Below are 11,772 nucleotides of genomic sequence, written 5' to 3'. Positions count from 1 at the left end.
AGTTAGGACTGCTCTGATAAGGGTATACCGTGAAGATTGGTAGAGCAGCTTAGTATACATTTTTTGCAAAAAACGTATCAACCAAATACCCTGTTTTTTACATCTTTTACTAGCACTTGCGGATTACTGCAACATTTTTTCAAACTGAGTGTTTTTGGTTTTACTATTCTCTTTTGTGTCTTCAGGTTTCTTGGTGGTGTGTGAACATGATCATACAGACTTGTTCACTGTGCAAGTAGCCCATGTGTTCCTGTTTCCATAATTGTTCTCTTGTGTCTACAAGACTGGGGAGTTCCACCACTCCTCTTGGGCTATCTGCACAAAAGCTGTTCTACCCTGTATGCACACATGGATTTTTCCTCTCTGAACCCTGTTCACACAGGTTATATACAGATGATCAGGTTTTTAAATACATCAGATAGGGATTGCATACATTAGTTTGGACTGCTCTAATAAGGGTATACCGTGAAGATTGGTAGAGCAGCTTAGTATACATTTTTTGCAAAAAACGTATCAACCAAATACCCTGTTTTTTACATCTTTTACTAGCACTTGCGGATTACTGCAACATTTTTTCAAACTGAGTGTTTTTGGTTTTACTATTCTCTTTTGTGTCTTCAGGTTTCTTGGTGGTGTGTGAACATGATCATACAGACTTGTTCACTGTGCAAGTAGCCCATGTGTTCCTGTTTCCATAATTGTTCTCTTGTGTCTACAAGACTGGGGAGTTCCACCACTCCTCTTGGGCTATCTGCACAAAAGCTGTTCTACCCTGTAGGCACACATGGATTTTTCCTCTCTGAACCCTGTTCACACAGGTTATATACAGATGATCAGGTTTTTAAATACATCAGATAGGGATTGCATACATTAGTTAGGACTGCTCTGATAAGGGTATACCGTGAAGATTGGTAGAGCAGCTTAGTATACACATTTTTGTGCAAAAAACGTATCAACCAAATACCCTGTTTTTTACATCTTTTACTAGCACTTGCGGATTACTGCAACATTTTTTCAAACTGAGTGTTTTTGGTTTTACTATTCTCTTTTGTGTCTTCAGGTTTCTTGGTGGTGTGTGAACATGATCATACAGACTTGTTCACTGTGCAAGTAGCCCATGTGTTCCTGTTTCCATAATTGTTCTCTTGTGTCTACAAGACTGGGGAGTTCCACCACTCCTCTTGGGCTATCTGCACAAAAGCTGTTCTACCCTGTATGCACACATGGATTTTTCCTCTCTGAACCCTGTTCACACAGGTTATATACAGATGATCAGGTTTTTAAATACATCAGATAGGGATTGCATACATTAGTTAGGACTGCTCTGATAAGGGTATACCGTGAAGATTGGTAGAGCAGCTTAGTATACATTTTTTGCAAAAAACGTATCAACCAAATACCCTGTTTTTTACATTTTTTACTAGCACTTGCGGATTACTGCAACATTTTTTCAAACTGAGTGTTTTTGGTTTTACTATTCTCTTTTGTGTCTTCAGGTTTCTTGGTGGTGTGTGAACATGATCATACAGACTTGTTCACTGTGCAAGTAGCCCATGTGTTCCTGTTTCCATAATTGTTCTCTTGTGTCTACAAGACTGGGGAGTTCCACCACTCCTCTTGGGCTATCTGCACAAAAGCTGTTCTACCCTGTATGCACACATGGATTTTTCCTCTCTGAACCCTGTTCACACAGGTTATATACAGATGATCAGGTTTTTAAATACATCAGATAGGGATTGCATACATTAGTTAGGACTGCTCTGATAAGGGTATACCGTGAAGATTGGTAGAGCAGCTTAGTATACATTTTTTGCAAAAAACGTATCAACCAAATACCCTGTTTTTTACATCTTTTACTAGCACTTGCGGATTACTGCAACATTTTTTCAAACTGAGTGTTTTTGGTTTTACTATTCTCTTTTGTGTCTTCAGGTTTCTTGGTGGTGTGTGAACATGATCATACAGACTTGTTCACTGTGCAAGTAGCCCATGTGTTCCTGTTTCCATAATTGTTCTCTTGTGTCTACAAGACTGGGGAGTTCCACCACTCCTCTTGGGCTATCTGCACAAAAGCTGTTCTACCCTGTATGCACACATGGATTTTTCCTCTCTGAACCCTGTTCACACAGGTTATATACAGATGATCAGGTTTTTAAATACATTAGATAGGGATTGCATACATTAGTTAGGACTGCTCTGATAAGGGTATACCGTGAAGATTGGTAGAGCAGCTTAGTATACATTTTTTGCAAAAAACGTATCAACCAAATACCCTGTTTTTTACATCTTTTACTAGCACTTGCGGATTACTGCAACATTTTTTCAAACTGAGTGTTTTTGGTTTTACTATTCTCTTTTGTGTCTTCAGGTTTCTTGGTGGTGTGTGAACATGATCATACAGACTTGTTCACTGTGCAAGTAGCCCATGTGTTCCTGTTTCCATAATTGTTCTCTTGTGTCTACAAGACTGGGGAGTTCCACCACTCCTCTTGGGCTATCTGCACAAAAGCTGTTCTACCCTGTATGCACACATGGATTTTTCCTCTCTGAACCCTGTTCACACAGGTTATATACAGATGATCAGGTTTTTAAATACATCAGATAGGGATTGCATACATTAGTTAGGACTGCTCTGATAAGGGTATACCGTGAAGATTGGTAGAGCAGCTTAGTATACATTTTTTGCAAAAAACGTATCAACCAAATACCCTGTTTTTTACATCTTTTACTAGCACTTGCGGATTACTGCAACATTTTTTCAAACTGAGTGTTTTTGGTTTTACTATTCTCTTTTGTGTCTTCAGGTTTCTTGGTGGTGTGTGAACATGATCATACAGACTTGTTCACTGTGCAAGTAGCCCATGTGTTCCTGTTTCCATAATTGTTCTCTTGTGTCTACAAGACTGGGGAGTTCCACCACTCCTCTTGGGCTATCTGCACAAAAGCTGTTCTACCCTGTAGGCACACATGGATTTTTCCTCTCTGAACCCTGTTCACACAGGTTATATACAGATGATCAGGTTTTTAAATACATCAGATAGGGATTGCATACATTAGTTAGGACTGCTCTGATAAGGGTATACCGTGAAGATTGGTAGAGCAGCTTAGTATACACATTTTTGTGCAAAAAACGTATCAACCAAATACCCTGTTTTTTACATCTTTTACTAGCACTTGCGGATTACTGCAACATTTTTTCAAACTGAGTGTTTTTGGTTTTACTATTCTCTTTTGTGTCTTCAGGTTTCTTGGTGGTGTGTGAACATGATCATACAGACTTGTTCACTGTGCAAGTAGCCCATGTGTTCCTGTTTCCATAATTGTTCTCTTGTGTCTACAAGACTGGGGAGTTCCACCACTCCTCTTGGGCTATCTGCACAAAAGCTGTTCTACCCTGTTTGCACACATGGATTTTTCCTCTCTGAACCCTGTTCACACAGGTTATATACAGATGATCAGGTTTTTAAATACATCAGATAGGGATTGCATACATTAGTTAGGACTGCTCTGATAAGGGTATACCGTGAAGATTGGTAGAGCAGCTTAGTATACATTTTTTGCAAAAAACGTATCAACCAAATACCCTGTTTTTTACATCTTTTACTAGCACTTGCGGATTACTGCAACATTTTTTCAAACTGAGTGTTTTTGGTTTTACTATTCTCTTTTGTGTCTTCAGGTTTCTTGGTGGTGTGTGAACATGATCATACAGACTTGTTCACTGTGCAAGTAGCCCATGTGTTCCTGTTTCCATAATTGTTCTCTTGTGTCTACAAGACTGGGGAGTTCCACCACTCCTCTTGGGCTATCTGCACAAAAGCTGTTCTACCCTGTATGCACACATGGATTTTTCCTCTCTGAACCCTGTTCACACAGGTTATATACAGAGGATCAGGTTTTTAAATACATCAGATAGGGATTGCATACATTAGTTAGGACTGCTCTGATAAGGGTATACCGTGAAGATTGGTAGAGCAGCTTAGCATACATTTTTTGCAAAAAACGTATCAACCAAATACCCTGTTTTTTACATCTTTTACTAGCACTTGCGGATTACTGCAACATTTTTTCAAACTGAGTGTTTTTGGTTTTACTATTCTCTTTTGTGTCTTCAGGTTTCTTGGTGGTGTGTGAACATGATCATACAGACTTGTTCACTGTGCAAGTAGCCCATGTGTTCCTGTTTCCATAATTGTTCTCTTGTGTCTACAAGACTGGGGAGTTCCACCACTCCTCTTGGGCTATCTGCACAAAAGCTGTTCTACCCTGTATGCACACATGGATTTTTCCTCTCTGAACCCTGTTCACACAGGTTATATACAGATGATCAGGTTTTTAAATACATCAGATAGGGATTGCATACATTAGTTAGGACTGCTCTGATAAGGGTATACCGTGAAGATTGGTAGAGCAGCTTAGTATACATTTTTTGCAAAAAACGTATCAACCAAATACCCTGTTTTTTACATCTTTTACTAGCACTTGCAGATTACTGCAACATTTTTTTCAAACTGAGTGTTTTTGGTTTTACTATTCTCTTTTGTGTCTTCAGGTTTCTTGGTGGTGTGTGAACATGATCATACAGACTTGTTCACTGTGCAAGTAGCCCATGTGTTCCTGTTTCCATAATTGTTCTCTTGTGTCTACAAGACTGGGGAGTTCCACCACTCCTCTTGGGCTATCTGCACAAAAGCCGTTCTACCCTGTATGCACACATGGATTTTTCCTCTCTGAACCCTGTTCACACAGGTTATATACAGATGATCAGGTTTTTAAATACATCAGATAGGGATTGCATACATTAGTTAGGACTGCTCTGATAAGGGTATACAGTGAAGTTTGGTAGAGCAGCTTAGTATACACATTTTTTGCAAAAAACGTATCAACCAAATACCCTGTTTTTTACATCTTTTACTAGCACTTGCGGATTACTGCAACATTTTTTCAAACTGAGTGTTTTTGGTTTTACTATTCTCTTTTGTGTCTTCAGGTTTCTTGGTGGTGTGTGAACATGATCATACAGACTTGTTCACTGTGCAAGTAGCCCATGTGTTTCTGTTTCCATAATTGTTCTCTTGTGTCTACAAGACTGGGGAGTTCCACCACTCCTCTTGGGCTATCTGCACAAAAGCTGTTCTACCCTGTATGCACACATGGATTTTTCCTCTCTGAACCCTGTTCACACAGGTTATATACAGATGATCAGGTTTTTAAATACATCAGATAGGGATTGCATACATTAGTTAGGACTGCTCTGATAAGGGTATACCGTGAAGATTGGTAGAGCAGCTTAGTATACATTTTTTGCAAAAAACGTATCAACCAAATACCCTGTTTTTTACATCTTTTACTAGCACTTGCGGATTACTGCAACATTTTTTCAAACTGAGTGTTTTTGGTTTTACTATTCTCTTTTGTGTCTTCAGGTTTCTTGGTGGTGTGTGAACATGATCATACAGACTTGTTCACTGTGCAAGTAGCCCATGTGCTCCTGTTTCCATAATTGTTCTCTTGTGTCTACAAGACTGGGGAGTTCCACCACTCCTCTTGGGCTATCTGCACAAAAGCTGTTCTACCCTGTATGCACACATGGATTTTTCCTCTCTGAACCCTGTTCACACAGGTTATATACAGAGGATCAGGTTTTTAAATACATCAGATAGGGATTGCATACATTAGTTAGGACTGCTCTGATAAGGGTATACCGTGAAGATTGGTAGAGCAGCTTAGCATACATTTTTTGCAAAAAACGTATCAACCAAATACCCTGTTTTTTACATCTTTTACTAGCACTTGCGGATTACTGCAACATTTTTTCAAACTGAGTGTTTTTGGTTTTACTATTCTCTTTTGTGTCTTCAGGTTTCTTGGTGGTGTGTGAACATGATCATACAGACTTGTTCACTGTGCAAGTAGCCCATGTGTTCCTGTTTCCATAATTGTTCTCTTGTGTCTACAAGACTGGGGAGTTCCACCACTCCTCTTGGGCTATCTGCACAAAAGCTGTTCTACCCTGTATGCACACATGGATTTTTCCTCTCTGAACCCTGTTCACACAGGTTATATACAGATGATCAGGTTTTTAAATACATCAGGTAGGGATTGCATACATTAGTTAGGACTGCTCTGATAAGGGTATACCGTGAAGATTGGTAGAGCAGCTTAGTATACATTTTTTGCAAAAAACGTATCAACCAAATACCCTGTTTTTTACATCTTTTACTAGCACTTGCGGATTACTGCAACATTTTTTCAAACTGAGTGTTTTTGGTTTTACTATTCTCTTTTGTGTCTTCATGTTTCTTGGTGGTGTGTGAACATGATCATACAGACTTGTTCACTGTGCAAGTAGCCCATGTGTTCCTGTTTCCATAATTGTTCTCTTGTGTCTACAAGACTGGGGAGTTCCACCACTCCTCTTGGGCTATCTGCACAAAAGCTGTTCTACCCTGTATGCACACATGGATTTTTCCTCTCTGAACCCTGTTCACACAGGTTATATACAGATGATCAGGTTTTTAAATACATCAGATAGGGATTGCATACATTAGTTAGGACTGCTCTGATAAGGGTATACCGTGAAGATTGGTAGAGCAGCTTAGTATACATTTTTTGCAAAAAACGTATCAACCAAATACCCTGTTTTTTACATCTTTTACTAGCACTTGCGGATTACTGCAACATTTTTTCAAACTGAGTGTTTTTGGTTTTACTATTCTCTTTTGTGTCTTCAGGTTTCTTGGTGGTGTGTGAACATGATCATACAGACTTGTTCACTGTGCAAGTAGCCCATGTGTTCCTGTTTCCATAATTGTTCTCTTGTGTCTACAAGACTGGGGAGTTCCACCACTCCTCTTGGGCTATCTGCACAAAAGCTGTTCTACCCTGTAGGCACACATGGATTTTTCCTCTCTGAACCCTGTTCACACAGGTTATATACAGATGATCAGGTTTTTAAATACATCAGATAGGGATTGCATACATTAGTTAGGACTGCTCTGATAAGGGTATACCGTGAAGATTGGTAGAGCAGCTTAGTATACACATTTTTGTGCAAAAAACGTATCAACCAAATACCCTGTTTTTTACATCTTTTACTAGCACTTGCGGATTACTGCAACATTTTTTCAAACTGAGTGTTTTTGGTTTTACTATTCTCTTTTGTGTCTTCAGGTTTCTTGGTGGTGTGTGAACATGATCATACAGACTTGTTCACTGTGCAAGTAGCCCATGTGTTCCTGTTTCCATAATTGTTCTCTTGTGTCTACAAGACTGGGGAGTTCCACCACTCCTCTTGGGCTATCTGCACAAAAGCTGTTCTACCCTGTTTGCACACATGGATTTTTCCTCTCTGAACCCTGTTCACACAGGTTATATACAGATGATCAGGTTTTTAAATACATCAGATAGGGTTTGCCTACATTAGTTAGGACTGCTCTGATAAGGGTATACCGTGAAGATTGGTAGAGCAGCTTAGTATACATTTTTTGCAAAAAACGTATCAACCAAATACCCTGTTTTTTACATCTTTCACTAGCACTTGCGGATTACTGCAACATTTTTTCAAACTGAGTGTTTTTGGTTTTACTATTCTCTTTTGTGTCTTCAGGTTTCTTGGTGGTGTGTGAACATGATCATACAGACTTGTTCACTGTGCAAGTAGCCCATGTGTTCCTGTTTCCATAATTGTTCTCTTGTGTCTACAAGACTGGGGAGTTCCACCACTCCTCTTGGGCTATCTGCACAAAAGCTGTTCTACCCTGTATGCACACATGGATTTTTCCTCTCTGAACCCTGTTCACACAGGTTATATACAGATGATCAGGTTTTTAAATACATCAGATAGGGATTGCATACATTAGTTAGGACTGCTCTGATAAGGGTATACCGTGAAGATTGGTAGAGCAGCTTAGTATACATTTTTTGCAAAAAACGTATCAACCAAATACCCTGTTTTTTACATCTTTTACTAGCACTTGCGGATTACTGCAACATTTTTTCAAACTGAGTGTTTTTGGTTTTACTATTCTCTTTTGTGTCTTCAGGTTTCTTGGTGGTGTGTGAACATGATCATACAGACTTGTTCACTGTGCAAGTAGCCCATGTGTTCCTGTTTCCATAATTGTTCTCTTGTGTCTACAAGACTGGGGAGTTCCACCACTCCTCTTGGGCTATCTGCACAAAAGCTGTTCTACCCTGTATGCACACATGGATTTTTCCTCTCTGAACCCTGTTCACACAGGTTATATACAGAGGATCAGGTTTTTAAATACATCAGATAGGGATTGCATACATTAGTTAGGACTGCTCTGATAAGGGTATACCGTGAAGATTGGTAGAGCAGCTTAGCATACATTTTTTGCAAAAAACGTATCAACCAAATACCCTGTTTTTTACATCTTTTACTAGCACTTGCGGATTACTGCAACATTTTTTCAAACTGAGTGTTTTTGGTTTTACTATTCTCTTTTGTGTCTTCAGGTTTCTTGGTGGTGTGTGAACATGATCATACAGACTTGTTCACTGTGCAAGTAGCCCATGTGTTCCTGTTTCCATAATTGTTCTCTTGTGTCTACAAGACTGGGGAGTTCCACCACTCCTCTTGGGCTATCTGCACAAAAGCTGTTCTACCCTGTATGCACACATGGATTTTTCCTCTCTGAACCCTGTTCACACAGGTTATATACAGATGATCAGGTTTTTAAATACATCAGATAGGGATTGCATACATTAGTTAGGACTGCTCTGATAAGGGTATACCGTGAAGATTGGTAGAGCAGCTTAGTATACATTTTTTGCAAAAAACGTATCAACCAAATACCCTGTTTTTTACATCTTTTACTAGCACTTGCAGATTACTGCAACATTTTTTTCAAACTGAGTGTTTTTGGTTTTACTATTCTCTTTTGTGTCTTCAGGTTTCTTGGTGGTGTGTGAACATGATCATACAGACTTGTTCACTGTGCAAGTAGCCCATGTGTTCCTGTTTCCATAATTGTTCTCTTGTGTCTACAAGACTGGGGAGTTCCACCACTCCTCTTGGGCTATCTGCACAAAAGCCGTTCTACCCTGTATGCACACATGGATTTTTCCTCTCTGAACCCTGTTCACACAGGTTATATACAGATGATCAGGTTTTTAAATACATCAGATAGGGATTGCATACATTAGTTAGGACTGCTCTGATAAGGGTATACAGTGAAGTTTGGTAGAGCAGCTTAGTATACACATTTTTTGCAAAAAACGTATCAACCAAATACCCTGTTTTTTACATCTTTTACTAGCACTTGCGGATTACTGCAACATTTTTTCAAACTGAGTGTTTTTGGTTTTACTATTCTCTTTTGTGTCTTCAGGTTTCTTGGTGGTGTGTGAACATGATCATACAGACTTGTTCACTGTGCAAGTAGCCCATGTGTTTCTGTTTCCATAATTGTTCTCTTGTGTCTACAAGACTGGGGAGTTCCACCACTCCTCTTGGGCTATCTGCACAAAAGCTGTTCTACCCTGTATGCACACATGGATTTTTCCTCTCTGAACCCTGTTCACACAGGTTATATACAGATGATCAGGTTTTTAAATACATCAGATAGGGATTGCATACATTAGTTAGGACTGCTCTGATAAGGGTATACCGTGAAGATTGGTAGAGCAGCTTAGTATACATTTTTTGCAAAAAACGTATCAACCAAATACCCTGTTTTTTACATCTTTTACTAGCACTTGCGGATTACTGCAACATTTTTTCAAACTGAGTGTTTTTGGTTTTACTATTCTCTTTTGTGTCTTCAGGTTTCTTGGTGGTGTGTGAACATGATCATACAGACTTGTTCACTGTGCAAGTAGCCCATGTGTTCCTGTTTCCATAATTGTTCTCTTGTGTCTACAAGACTGGGGAGTTCCACCACTCCTCTTGGGCTATCTGCACAAAAGCTGTTCTACCCTGTATGCACACATGGATTTTTCCTCTCTGAACCCTGTTCACACAGGTTATATACAGAGGATCAGGTTTTTAAATACATCAGATAGGGATTGCATACATTAGTTAGGACTGCTCTGATAAGGGTATACCGTGAAGATTGGTAGAGCAGCTTAGCATACATTTTTTGCAAAAAACGTATCAACCAAATACCCTGTTTTTTACATCTTTTACTAGCACTTGCGGATTACTGCAACATTTTTTCAAACTGAGTGTTTTTGGTTTTACTATTCTCTTTTGTGTCTTCAGGTTTCTTGGTGGTGTGTGAACATGATCATACAGACTTGTTCACTGTGCAAGTAGCCCATGTGTTCCTGTTTCCATAATTGTTCTCTTGTGTCTACAAGACTGGGGAGTTCCACCACTCCTCTTGGGCTATCTGCACAAAAGCTGTTCTACCCTGTATGCACACATGGATTTTTCCTCTCTGAACCCTGTTCACACAGGTTATATACAGATGATCAGGTTTTTAAATACATCAGATAGGGATTGCATACATTAGTTAGGACTGCTCTGATAAGGGTATACCGTGAAGATTGGTAGAGCAGCTTAGTATACATTTTTTGCAAAAAACGTATCAACCAAATACCCTGTTTTTTACATCTTTTACTAGCACTTGCAGATTACTGCAACATTTTTTTCAAACTGAGTGTTTTTGGTTTTACTATTCTCTTTTGTGTCTTCAGGTTTCTTGGTGGTGTGTGAACATGATCATACAGACTTGTTCACTGTGCAAGTAGCCCATGTGTTCCTGTTTCCATAATTGTTCTCTTGTGTCTACAAGACTGGGGAGTTCCACCACTCCTCTTGGGCTATCTGCACAAAAGCTGTTCTACCCTGTATGCACACATGGATTTTTCCTCTCTGAACCCTGTTCACACAGGTTATATACAGATGATCAGGTTTTTAAATACATCAGATAGAGATTGCATACATTAGTTAGGACTGCTCTGATAAGGGTATACAGTGAAGTTTGGTAGAGCAGCTTAGTATACACATTTTTTGCAAAAAACGTATCAACCAAATACCCTGTTTTTTACATCTTTTACTAGCACTTGCGGATTACTGCAACATTTTTTCAAACTGAGTGTTTTTGGTTTTACTATTCTCTTTTGTGTCTTCAGGTTTTTTGGTGGTGTGTGAACATGATCATACAGACTTGTTCACTGTGCAAGTAGCCCATGTGTTTCTGTTTCCATAATTGTTCTCTTGTGTCTACAAGACTGGGGAGTTCCACCACTCCTCTTGGGCTATCTGCACAAAAGCTGTTCTACCCTGTATGCACACATGGATTTTTCCTCTCTGAACCCTGTTCACACAGGTTATATACAGATGATCAGGTTTTTAAATACATCAGGTAGGGATTGCATACATTAGTTAGGACTGCTCTGATAAGGGTATACCGTGAAGATTGGTAGAGCAGCTTAGTATACATTTTTTGCAAAAAACGTATCAACCAAATACCCTGTTTTTTACATCTTTTACTAGCACTTGCGGATTACTGCAACATTTTTTCAAACTGAGTGTTTTTGGTTTTACTATTCTCTTTTGTGTCTTCAGGTTTCTTGGTGGTGTGTGAACATGATCATACAGACTTGTTCACTGTGCAAGTAGCCCATGTGTTCCTGTTTCCATAATTGTTCTCTTGTGTCTACAAGACTGGGGAGTTCCACCACTCCTCTTGGGCTATCTGCACAAGAGCTGTTCTACCCTGTATGCACACATGGATTTTTCCTCTCTGAACCCTGTTCACACAGGTTATATACAGATGATCAGGTTTTTAAATAGATCAG

Source organism: Ranitomeya imitator, chromosome 3 (genome assembly GCF_032444005.1).
Source record: "Ranitomeya imitator isolate aRanImi1 chromosome 3, aRanImi1.pri, whole genome shotgun sequence".
Taxonomy (NCBI): Eukaryota; Metazoa; Chordata; class Amphibia; order Anura; family Dendrobatidae; genus Ranitomeya; species Ranitomeya imitator.
The sequence above is the reverse complement of the archived record's forward strand: the minus strand, read 5'-3'. Positions refer to the sequence as shown.